Below are 13,289 nucleotides of genomic sequence, written 5' to 3' on the forward strand. Positions count from 1 at the left end.
TTCAGAGCAATCAAATTTCATTCCCCTTTGTTGTAGGTTGGATTTATTTAGTTAGGGGTTTTATTAATGTTAGTTAGGTTTGTTCCTTGTTTTATTCCCTATTTTCCCCTCACAGTGGTTTGTTCCAAGTTGTTTACCCCGAGAATTCCTGCCACCCAGATCCACAGTTAGCTGTCAATCTTCTCACCTCTCCCTGTTTTCTCCTTGTTTGGTTCTGTCAGTCAGGGGTTGTCACTCCCTGTTGAGTGTCAATCTTGTAACCACCCCCAGCTTCTTCATGAAAGTTCTGTATCAATCACCCCACCTTAGCCCTTCTATTCATCCCAGGATGCTGTACCCACCTCTGTTATGTTACCATTGGTTGTTATAATCCATGTCATTTCTCTATCGTTTGTCCCCATTGGGCGAGCCAGGTTTCCACCTCTGTCCTCCCACCCCCTACTTAATCTGTTGCCAGTCTTTGTTCTCGGGCATTTTGTCACCCTAGGGTGACAAAATTTTTTCCACCCTAGGGTGATGAAGGAGCTGGCAGATGAGCTTGCGAAGCCGCTCTCCATCATTTAGCAGGAGTCGTGGCTCACTGGTGAAGTCCCAGATGACTGGAAACTGGCCAATGTGACACCCGTTTACAAAAAAGGTAGGAAGGAGGATCCTGGTAATTACAGGCCAGTTAGCCTGACCTCAGTACCAGGTAAGATAATGGAACAGTTCATACTGAGTGCTATCACACAACACTTACAAGATGGCCAGGGTACCAGACCCAGTCAACATGGGTTTACGAAGGGTAGGTCATGTCTGACCAACCTGGTCTCCTTCTATGACCAGGTGACCCATCTGGTGGATGCAGGAAAGGCTGTGGATGTTGTCTATTTAGACTTCAGCACGGCCTTTGATACTGTCTCCCACAGCACACTCCTGGAGAAGCTGGCAGCCCACGGCTTGGACAGGAGCACTCTTTGCTGGGTTAAGAACTGGCTGGATGGCTGGGCCCAGAGAGTGGTGGTGAACAGGGCTGCATCCAGCTGGCGGCCAGTCACCAGTGGTGTCCCTCAGGGCTCTGTACTGGCACCAGTTCTATTTAATATTTTTATAGACGACATGGATGAGGGCATTGAGTCCTTCATTAGTAAATTTGCAGACGACACTAGGCTGGGAGCTTGTGTTGATCTGTTGGATGGAAGGAGGGCTCTACAGAGAGACTTAGATTGGTTGGATGGATGGGCAGAGTCCAACAGCATTTGTTTAATAAGTTTAATAAGTCTAAGTGCCGAGTTCTACATTTTGGCCACAAAAATCCCCTACAACGTTACAAGCTGGAGACAGTGTGGCTGGACAGTGTTCAGGCGGAAAGAGACCTGGGGGTGCTGGTCGACAGCTGGTTGGATATGAGCCAGCAATGTGCCTTAGTGGCCAAGAAGGCCGATGGCATCCTGGCCTGCATTAGGAATTGTGTGAGCAGCAGGAGTAGGGAGGTCATTCTTCCCCTGTACTCGGTGCTGGTGAGACTGCATCTTGAATACTGTGTCCAGTTCTGGGCCCCTCAGTTTAGGAAGGATCTTGAGATGCTTGAGCGCATCCAGAGGAGGGCAACAAGGCTGGTGAGGGGCTTGGAACACAAGCCCTGTGAGGAACGTTTGAAGGAGCTGGGGTTGTTTAGCCTGGAGAAGAGGAGGCTTAGAGGTGACCTTATTGCTCTCTACAACTTCCTGAAGGGAGGCCGTAGACAGGTGGGGCTCAGTCTCTTCCACCGGGCAGCAACTGACAGAACAAGAGGACACAGTCTCAAGCTATGTCAGGGAAGGTATAGGTTAGATATTAGGAAAAAAAATTTCACTGAAAGAATAATAAAGTATTGGAATTGTCTTCCCAGGGAGGTGGTAGAATCACCATCTCTGGATGTGTTTAAAAAAAGACTGGACATGGCACTTGGTGCTATAGTCTAGTTGAGGTGTTAAGGCATAGGTTGGACTTGATGATCTTAGAGGTCTCTTCCAACCTCATTATTCTGTGATTCTGTGATTCTGTGATTCTATGATTCTGTGATTCTGTGACTGCATTCCACCCAGAGAGCATTTTGTTCCTACCATGCATGGGGGAATAAAACTCTTGAGCTCACAAACAAGTATCCTTCTCTCGTCTATTCATCTCCTCTCAGCGTGTGAAGCTACCAAAGCTGTGTTACCCACGCCGCAGCACTCAGCACTACCAGGTTGTCAGATGCCATTCCCCTGGAGTGCCCACACTCACGTGGCAGCACCTGGCCTCACACAGGCAGTGCTAGCCAGCGCTTCTTGACTGCTTGAGGTCGTGGCAGGTAGCCGCCGCACCCCTTGACTCTTTCTTTCCTACCACAACCTTCCTACACAGTTTAAAATTAGGTCTGTGTATTACAACTATTGTTATCCTCCTTCCCTTTTCCCAAAAATCACTAACTAAAATCTGAAGATAGTATAGCTGTTTCAAGGAGTTATTAAAATGGAGATCATGTTATTTACAAAGACTTCTGTCATAATCCCCCATAGCCTCCACAGACACCACATTTTCATACTGGGAGATGAAAGAAGCAAGGCAGAAAAAAAGTCTTATCTCTCTGTAGATTGCTCTTTTATTGAGAGGAAGGTGTTGTCAGTTAAAATAAGCAGAGATACTGAGTTTCTTCATGTGTAAGTCAGACCATGTTTTTTGTCCAGTCAGTGCCTCAGCACTAAATATTTAAATACTCAAATATAATCACAGAATAAAAGGGCAAGAGTTCTTCTGTGATGACAAACTCAAGAAATTCTGCACAAATATAGAAAACCATTGATTCAGTTTATCTCATTTTGATTTTGGAGAACACACAGGAAGCATTTTTAGACTCCTTAAATACAAAAGATAAGGGTATTAATATGAGATAACATTTTTATTAGGGCAGAAATCAGTTATGAATAAATTCTTCTCATGTATAAGGAACTACAGTGCACCTCTAGTGCTGTGATAAATATTAAATTGGAGCCATCAGAACCCAATATAATCCTCTGAAATTCAGAAAATTAACTGATAATGAAGAGGGGGGAAAAAAATCGCACAGCATTGTATTCCATGATCTTTCCTTCATATGGCAGATTACATTTTATGGCCAGAAAAATGTCTACAAAATTTAAAATGTTACCTTCCAAGAACGCAGGTTTGTGTCAAAAAAATGAATAGCAATAAGATGCTGCATTGAAAGAAGCTTTAAAATCAGGTAAAGGGAAAAAAAAAAAAAAAGAAAAGAAAAAGGAAATACAAAATGAGGTGCCAGCATATAATTGCAATTGTCTACTAATGATTTTTAATATAGAATTGGCTAAAAACCATGAAATCTTAGGATAATTACTACCTATGATGCAATTTAGATGTTGTCACAGTTAACATCAAAGCTGAAGAAAACATTTATGATAGTTTTTGGGTATTAGAGAAAAAAATACACAGAAATTGATGACTTTATCACTTATCCAGGCATCCAGAGTAATAATGATTTTCTAAATACCTTTGGCTTTTGAATGCAAGGAAAAAAATTTGGGAAGAAAAAGCAGCTATACCATGTCTTCTTTAAGTTTCTTTGATCAAAAAAAAATGTATAAACCCCAAAAAAATATTTCATAATTTTGTACTCCACAAGATGTGTCAGTGCTTGATACCTGCACAAGGTATCAAGTGAAGGCACTATCCAGTCAGTGCCTTCAGTGCCTACATACTGGATTTCAGCACAGAGCTGTTAGGAAGTCAGTAGCAACTTTGTGCAACTTTTTCATTAGGGACTCTCTAATCAAAAGTGAGAAAAAATTGTGATTTTCAAACTTTAAGGGTTCTCACATTTCCCTTGACTATTGAACGTTCATTTCAAATTGGTAAATATTATTTCCAAAATGTGTTGTGCTATCTGCAGAAACAAAAGAAGAAATCACAGAAAATAGGAAAAAGATTTACAGCTAGATATGGGAGAAAAGACCTTGATGTAGGGTTATGAGGAAGTTGTCATACTAATTTCAGCCATGCTGTGAGCCAGTGGGGCACAAATAATTTCTGATCTGAATCATGCAACTACATTTGTAAATGCAGATCCAATGCTAGTACATCCACCTGAAAAAGATCACAGTTTATTAATAAATACCTTTATTATTTCTAATTATTTTTCCATGTTTCTGCATAATTATCACCATATATAAACAATACAGGTCAATATTTTTTCTAAAACATATAATGCCATGTATTTAGTTACCACAAAATTATTTGTGACTTCAAGGAAAGAGAAAATACAAGTGATATCACACAGCACACACACACATTTAAAAATCCCTGATGTTTTAATAAGATTAATGAGCAAGGTAATTCTGCAAATACAATACTACACTTAAGAGTTCAGATTTTGACCTGACTTAAAATGTACTCCCTCCAAAAATTAAAACTGCAACTATGACAACTGGAATTATGTTCAGGTTACTTTATTAAAAAAAAAGCACTAAAAAGCCCCAGACAAACAAACACAAATAAAAAAAAACAAAAGAAAAAAAAAAAAAAAAAAAAAAAAAAACAAAAACAAAAAAAAAAAAAAAAAAAAAAAAAAAAACCAAAAACAAAAACAACCACAACACAAAATAAAAAAAAAAAAAACCAAACAAAAAAAAAACCAAATATAAATCCACAGGAAATTAACTAAGACTTATAACAAATTTTCCAGGCAAGTTTTGAATCAGGTTTTCAGCAATTGAATAAGCTAATGTTTTTTAGGATTTGAACACTGATATGCTTTCTTTGGCACTACTGTTAAAAGGCAACTTTTAATTTCTGTAAATTCAAATAATTATTTTAGCATAAATGTAGCTGTAACAACCATCAATCTTATAGTGAAATTAGTTTTAAAACCTTAATTTTAATTAAGCATGCTTTTTGTTTGGGATATTTACTAGTTAAGTATTGACAAAATAGCCAGATATTCATGGAGGGGATACATGTGTGTGTACTTTTTTGGTTGTGTCAGACAATGAGAATAAAATAGAATCAATTTTAGGAGGAATAGGATAAATTTACAGAAACTAGTATACATACTAGTACACAGTTTGAATGGCAATATATAATTAGGAGCAGTCTTTTAGATGTGATACAATATTAAATATAGTGTACCAATAGATATTCCAGGTTGAATTGTTTTAAACTCAAATTTCTACCCCACACCAGTAATCATCACTGGACTTGCACACTGGAGATCAGATTTCATATCTTTATATGTTTTAGTAGAAATTCTTTACTCAGAGGGTGGTGAAAGACCAGAACAGTTTGACCAGAGAAGTTGTGGACACCCCATCCTTGGAAGCATTGAAGGCAGTGTTGGATGGAGTCCTTAGTCTGATCTAGTGAGTGGCATCCCTGCCCATGGAGAGATGGGGGGTTGGAATGAAATTATCTTTAAGGACCCTGAAAACCCTAACAATTCTACTATTCTATGAAATTAAATTTATTTTCTAATTATATTTGAACATTTTATCTTAATTATCTTGCTGATTCCTTTTTCTAGATTCATGTGACATTTTTTACAACAAAGAAAAAAATGTACTACTAAAATGTCCCTATTAATTAACTTACATGGCTGTTGCATCCCGGGTTTGGGTTCAGATTAGGGGTTCTGATCTGTGTTAGTTAGCCAGTTCTGTGTACCCCCGTGCACCCCCCGTGTTTCCCCACCTGTGGTTGTCCCCTCCGGTTCTCTTACCATTGGAGCCCACCCTGCCAGTTCGGTAACCACTCCCCTGTCCACTCTGGAGACTTCTGTGCCCGTCACGCCATTCCCCCCAACCCCATTCGCCCCGAAGCACCATGTCTGCCCCTGCCGCATTCCTGTTGGTCGCCATGGTCCACATCACCGCCACGGTGCCTGTCCCCATTGGGTGGGAGGGCTTCTGCCCTCCTTGTCCTGCCCTCTATAAAATACCACACCTCCCCGGTCCCATCGCCATTTTCACCCATACAGAGTTAGGAGTGGTCCACAGCTTCTCCACCGTGGCTTCCATGGCCATTAAAGCCTTCCAGCCATCCACGCAGATGAATTTGGACAATACCTTCGCCTCTTTATTTCCTCCTTAGCGCCGACGGCAAAGCGCGGCCAGCCGCCCTGGTGCGCAGTAGCAGAAGCAGAGGTGCCCAAGCCGGGCACTTGGGAGCTGACTGGGGCCGAGAAAAATACTGCATTGTCGCTCATGGCTAAAATATACTCTGACTTCAAAGTATACTGACTTAATGCACTGCCTAATTTAACAGCAAAGACCGGAGAGCCTGAGTTTTGAAGTCACTAACTGAACCCTAATGTTGTGGGTTGGGTTGGTTTAGTCAGGGATCTTATTAAATGTTAGTTAGGTTGGTTTTCTGTACCCCTATTTTCCCTCACAAAGGTTTGCTCCAAGTTGTTTACCACAAGAGCTCCTGTCACTCAGACATGTCAATCTTCTCACCTCACACAGTTTTTTCCTTACAAGGTTCTGTCAGTCAGGGGTTGTCACTCCTTGTTGGAGTGTCAGTCTTGTAGACACTCCCTGCTTCTTCATGAAAGTTCTGTATCAGTCACCCCACCTTAGCAATGCTATTCATCCCAGGACGCTGTACCCACCTCTGTTATGTTCCCATAGGTTAGGTTGTTATGTTCTATGTCACTCCCCTGTTGTCTGTCCCTATTGGGCGAGGGGGGTTTCCACCCCTGTCCGCCCACCCCCTACTTAACCTAATGCTTTCTTTGTCCCGTTGCCATTTTGCCTTGCATCGCGCTGGGAGCAGTCGCTCCGACCATCGCTGCGGCCACGTGTGGAATAAAAGCTCTCAGGCCCGCAGGCAAAGTGTCCTTCTCTTGTCCCTTCGCTTCCTCTCAGCATGAAGCTACCAAAGCTCCATTACCCACGCTGGAGCGCTCAGCACTACTGGGGAGGCAAACGCCATAACCCTAGAGCGCTCGTTCACATGGTGGCTACAGTCTCATAAAGGCAGCGCTAGTCAGGGCTTTTCGACTGCTTGAGGTCATAGTGGATAAACGCCACACCCTAACTTCCAGGTCTTCAAAAAAAAGTAAAGGGGATGTTAGGATTACAGTTCCCAATAGGAGGTAATGAAATAGGGTGCCAAACTCCTCTTTAATCAACATCTCTCTCTTTTGAATATTTATGTGAGTACTTTTCCATGTTTGAAAATCAGCTGTACCTCATTAACCAAAAGTTGGTTTAGATTGTGGCAACCTGCCACAAAGTAAAAAACTGAACAGGAAAATTAACAGGATACAAATTGCTTGGCAATTGTAAAAAACGTTTGAAGATTCTTTTTGAAGATGCATCCTTCACTAACCCAGTAGGAAGATGTGTTGCTTTTTGAAGGTTTTTCTTGTTAGATGCAGTTGCACAAAGCAGATTGATGGATCAGAACTAGGCCACATATCAGTTTATTTTAAAGATGGAGAGAGTGTACACGTGTGCTTATGCAAGACAGAAATTTTCTGAGAACAGTTAAATACTAATCTAATGTAATGAGAAAAAATACTGAGTGTTATTGCCTCATTAAGATACAGTAATATCTCCTTTCATTCTCTGGAATTGGTTCTTCTGCGAAAAAAAAAAAAAAAAAAAAAAACCTGGTAGTTAGGCTATATGTTTCATCTAGTCACCACAGAGAATTTTACTCTCAGCAGTGATCAGAATTCACCCTTCTCTGTAATTTTCTTGGGGTAATTTTTATGTATGTTTTTATTTCCTTATGGTAAGAACATGGAGAAACTGCTTTAATTTCAAGAAGTTGCTAATTAAAACAGCTATTTATTGAAGGTGGTAAATTTTGCACTCAGAAACTAAAGCCCATGACACCAGTTTTTAAACATCTTTCTCACTTGTCTATATGAACAAAATGCCTAACAACAACAGCCATTAGAAGGAAAAAAATAGATTAATATTTGAAAAAGTATCATGTAGAGGTAGTGTTTACTATTTCCTAGTACTTTGCTTATGCTAGTTCACGTTGAAGGTATGTCTTTGGACATGTGGATAAATAAATCTTGCTTCATATTGCTGTGCTAATGGCAAGTTATCACCACAACCACAAAACAAGGCTGTGTCACCTTCCATACATCAATAAAACAGTTATGTAGCTCTATATAAAGAATAAAATTAAACAGTTGATAGATATGTAACACACTATATGGTCATCATTTTTTAATATGAGCCATAAACAACAGTAGGAAAAAAAATGTCTTCCTAACATTTGGCATTTTTCCACTGCTATTAAATTAAAATACTTTTCTATGAAAACCAAAGAAAAATAAGCTTCTGTGGAGTGTAAATCAAATAAACCAAAACTTTTATACCATTTAACTAGAGCTGAAAATACAATTCTATGTAATCTATGACTTTATAATGTAGCAAACATATCCTGCTAGCAGAAAACATTAATTAGAGCTGAACAAAAGAATCACAATGAATCATTTACTCAAAGACCATCTTTAGCCTGCAGTATGTCTGTGGAAAGATAATGATTTCTTTTGTTGCATTTTGGTTTGCCAAACTTCTGACCTATTATCTCCTATAAGGTAACTGGTAAAAATGAATGGTCATACTTCACACTGAAATAAATTTTTAATCTTATAAATAATATGGCTCCTTGTATGGGTAAACTACATGGTATGGGAGTTTTTGCCAACAGATTCATTGACCAGATATAAGAATTCTTGAAAATTCTTCATAAATTTACAGGGTCATTGATTCTACATGTAGCAGTAGCACTTAGCAGTCAATGAACCCTAAAAGTGATTGGATAGGGAAAAAGTAACAAGAAAACTTCAGACACTTCAAAGTAAAAGTGGAAATATTAGAGAAAGTAACATTTTTTTGTCATTTTGAACGCTATGAAGAAAATTTTCTCTGTTAGGTAAGACCTGACCTGGGTCACTTAAAAGAGACTGGCACATGATGATCCAATTGCTGAAGAATTCCCAGTCTGTTTTCTCTTATTTTTGAAATTATTTCCCAGGTACTTTTAATAAAGTGGCCTTTAATGTACTAGAGTTTTGGATGATACTGCTACCAAAGACTAGGGAGCATGTACATTATGCTCAAACAGCTATTTTAAGAATGCTGTTCAGACGGGGTGCATAAATCTCTGACATTTCCAGGAGTCCATGTTTGGGAACCTGCCCCTAGCAGGATCTCAGTTTTATTTCTCTAAATCATAAAGAAAAAAATGTATGTTCAGATCCTATCCTGACAAATGTCAATATGCAGAGTGGGCACTTGAGTTTTGGATGTGCTTGTGGTTCAAGCAACTAAATTCATCCTTACAGTATTACCTCACCACAGTCAAACATTTTAAACCTTGTACCTTTGCAGTATTCTTCATGCCTACTGTTCAGGAGAGAAATATTAGACATATGAAAGTAATTTTTCTAATATAAATAATTCTTGAAAATATTAAGAATTTTCCAGTTCACTAAATACATTGTCAATTGATTTTCAGTGGAAGTCAAGGCAGTATATTTTAAATCTGAGCATAATTATATTTAAATTTTAATCTCTATTTAAATTAAATTGTATTTAAATCTATTTATATTTAAACTGATAGCCCTTGTTATAAGTTGATTTGCTAATATGCAAGTGTATAAATATGGGTTAGTGGTTGGCTTTTTCATTCACCCCTACTACTGAATATCTTCATTTCAGAAATGCTGGCATCCATCCCCAATTGATGCAGTTAGACACTTCTATCAAGTTAAGGACTATGTTTCACTTCTTGAAGTTGTTTTAGTCTTGCTTCTTTCAATGACACATTTTATTTTGGCTATGTTTTTCTGTCAGATTTCATCAGTTGCTCATCCAAATGGATAAATTAAATTCAAGAACTTTCCTGCTCAAATTTACTTTATATGCTATGGCTCCTATTGCCCAGACATTGTTCTATTTAATCCTAAAAGTTGTTTTTTATCCTGACATCTCTCAAGCATATATATTCTTCGGGCAATATATAATCAGATTTCTCTAACTTGCATCTTTCTGTGCTAATTTGCTTCTCCTCTCTGAAGTTTTATCTCATGATATTCATTCATCAATTCCTTAGTTGCTGCTGTCCAATAAATAACAACATGGAACTACTTTTTCCTCAAGGCCCTTTCCCCATGAGTTTTCTGGTATGTTTTTTTTCCTTGGGCAATGAGACTACCAGTAACCCATGCGAATCAGTTAAAACAATAAAAAAAGTTAGTTTTACCTAAGAATATTTCCTTTGATTAAATATCTAAGCATAGGAGGTTTACATTTGTGCATCCATGGCAAGAACACCCATAAAATAATCCATATCAGACTTTGCAAAGAAAGGCTTTAACAGGTTATGGACACTTGTTTCTTGAATACCAGTGCCAATGAGCATTTCAATAGTTCTACAGCACGAAGTCCTGGTAAAGTAGTGATTCTTTTGAAGAGCTTCCAACATGTCCATGCTTTCTTTACCTCAACTGCAAAGTCTTAAGAGTGGCTGTTTGCCCTGGAAGCAGGCCTTACTATCTTTGTATACAGCCTAGGCTTGTCTGTCAGGGTAGAGGGGAGAAGAAAAAAGGCTCTGGGGTGACCTTATTTTGTCTTTTCAATGTTTAAAGGGGCCCTGTAAGAAAGATTAAGTCTATTAGCAGGACCTGTTTTGTTCATACAAAGGGTAACAGCTTTAAGTTAGAAGAGGGTAGATTCAGTTTAGATTCAAGGAAGATATTTTTATGATAAGGATCATGAATTATTGGAACAGGTAGCCCAGAGAGGTTATGGATATGCCACCCTTGGAAACAATGACAAGAGAGAAGCAAGTAAACCATCTTCTGTAAAAGGTGGACCTCTTTTTAACATGAGGAGGAAGGAATGGACAGGGCACATGGATTATCTTTTCAAACAGATTAAAATCTATTGTGGGACAAAAAAAGATAGATTGTAAAATATATTGCTCAAAGGAATTTATCAACATTTCCACTAAAGCTGCAAAGTATGGTACTGAGTACAACAGGCCAGCAAACATCCCCTGCCTATAAAGCCAAATAGTGAAATTGAGCTTGTCTTCCTATGGTTACATACCTTCCTCTCCTACAACAGACAGACATAACTCATCCATGTTACCAGCTGGGGATAGCCCCTGTCCTATGCTGGTCACTGAAATATGCCTGGGCACCATTTCAGAGTGCACCAATTTGACAGAGACTGAAACCACCCCAGGGTGAGAGCAAGCAGAGCAGCCATAGAGGGGCATGCAAAGTAGTGCCCCCAGAATGTTAGACCTGCTTTCTATGGTTTAGGCATAGCTGAAATGTCTGAATCTGGGGTCATAAGTCTGGTAAGGAATGAGCTACTGAAAAAATTGTAATAACCTGATACAAGTAGCTCATACTGGATTCTTAAAGATCTGTTTTCAAGAATATCTATTATAAGTCTGTATCTCAAAGTAATGGAGCAGGAGGAGTGAGATAGTAAATATAAGTGCCAGAAAGTATTCATGGTTATAAGTTTCTCTGAAATATTTAAGAGGCTGTTAGATTTCAGCTTAACATATGTTCTTATGTTTTATATTGTGATTCATCTATAATCTGAGCATTCTTGAGTCAAACATGATGAATCTTCAAATGAGAGACCAATTTTTTTTTTCAGGACATGATGATTGTGATCTACACTATAGAAGTGCTAGCTCATTTTTCAAAATATTAAGTATGGTTCCAGTGACATTCATCTCAAGCTGTACTATTTTCTAACATTAGTCTACACATTAAACAGACAAAACAACCACAAAGGGCTGTCACTGTGTTTTCTACCATCTTCTAAATGAATTGTTTTTATATATGTCGTGGTTTGACATGGAAGTGAATTTTTTCCAGGAAGTTGGGTCAAACCAATCAGTGGTCAGGTTTGAATATTGGCACCTGGAGTGACCACTGAAAGTATGGACACGCCTCTGAGAACACAGGGGGTTAAAAGCAAGAACTCCCAGGAGAACTGTCTCTTTTGGTTCCGGTCGTCAGAGAGTGCAGACTCTCCCCTGCCCAGCTACGGGCTGGGTGGGGGAGGGGAAGCCACGCGGCCTTGTCCAGGTAGGCCGAGGGGGCTGAGGGTCTGGAACCGAGCCAGCTCCTGGACGGAAGGGTGGAGAGGAGCGGAGATGCCTTTGTTCCCCCCCCCCCCCGCCAAGAGGGAAAGAGACAGAGAGCCTGGCAGCACCTGGAAATTTGCCGGCAGAGGAGAAGGAGAAGGGGGGGGGATGCCCAGCGTGGGAGGCGGCGGAACACCGGACCGAGATATCAGCCGTCCAAGGAGTCTGAACGTTTAACCCTTTCCAGGAAATGAGGGCTTTTTAAAAGTATTACTCCTCCTTGATTTGTAGTGGAAGAGAGATAGTCCGGGACCTGAGATGTTAGAAGAAGAAATATTTAGGTGGGAGGAGATGATGAAGTAGCTTTTGGCTGGACTTTTCTTGTTAGCCATAGACTGAACCAAAATCTCCTGCAATAGAGACTGCATTTTAGGGGAATGCAGTGGTGACCCGGGGAGACCTGTTTCAGCTTCGAACAGCACAAGAATGGCGAGAAACGAAGAAAGTTGAAGAGGGGAATGGTGATGCCCTCTGTCTTCGGGAAGAAGATGAGTCCTGTTTGGACCCCTCGGCCCCAGGGGAAAATGGGGGGGACTGTAGTCCCAGGATGAGAAACTGAACTATTATATCTTTGGGTCCGTGGCAAAGCATCCTTAAAGGAGCCCTACGAGCAGTCTGTCCATGCACGGTGGTGAGAGCACTGTGACATGGAAAGGAGAGTGTCACACTGGCAGATTTTTTCCAGGCGGTTGCCATGTGTGACAGGGAAACACAGGGGGCAGCTGTGTTTCCTGGGGGGTCTGTGGTGCAAGAGAGACTTCTCTCTCCCTTGATAGTTTAAGTATAGATTACCTGAAGGGTGGTAATCTGATCAAGAATCCCGGGTGATGTTTCATGGCTGGGTGTTTTTGGGAATTGGGAGGAGGAGGGGTGTTTTAAAAGGTCTTCATCCTGGATTTAGTTTATGTGTTTTCTGTATTAGTAGTAGTTTAATAAAGTTTTTTTCCTTTGTTATTAAGCTTGGGCCTGCTCTGCTCTGTTCCTGATAACATCTCACAGCATTTATTTAGAAAAGGTGCATTTTTCATGGGGACGCTGGCATTGCGCCAGTGTCAAACCATGACAATATACTTATTATCTTCACTCCAGTCAGATTTTTTTTGTTGTTGTTGTTTATGCGATTTAAATTGAAA

At 39.9% G+C, this 13,289-nt stretch overlaps 1 long non-coding RNA gene across 1 annotated transcript; it reads left to right on the forward strand.

Moving 5' to 3' along the window:
* Window positions 1-7,111: 7,111 nt before the first annotated feature.
* On the forward strand, window positions 7,112-11,745 carry LOC128797146 (uncharacterized). The gene is made up of 3 exons (XR_008434029.1): window positions 7,112-7,168; window positions 9,702-10,165; window positions 11,661-11,745. It is a non-coding gene; the product is annotated as an uncharacterized LOC128797146 (long non-coding RNA).
* Window positions 11,746-13,289: the final 1,544 nt, after the last annotated feature.

Source organism: Vidua chalybeata, chromosome 1 (genome assembly GCF_026979565.1).
Source record: "Vidua chalybeata isolate OUT-0048 chromosome 1, bVidCha1 merged haplotype, whole genome shotgun sequence".
Lineage (NCBI taxonomy): Eukaryota > Metazoa > Chordata > Aves > Passeriformes > Viduidae > Vidua > Vidua chalybeata.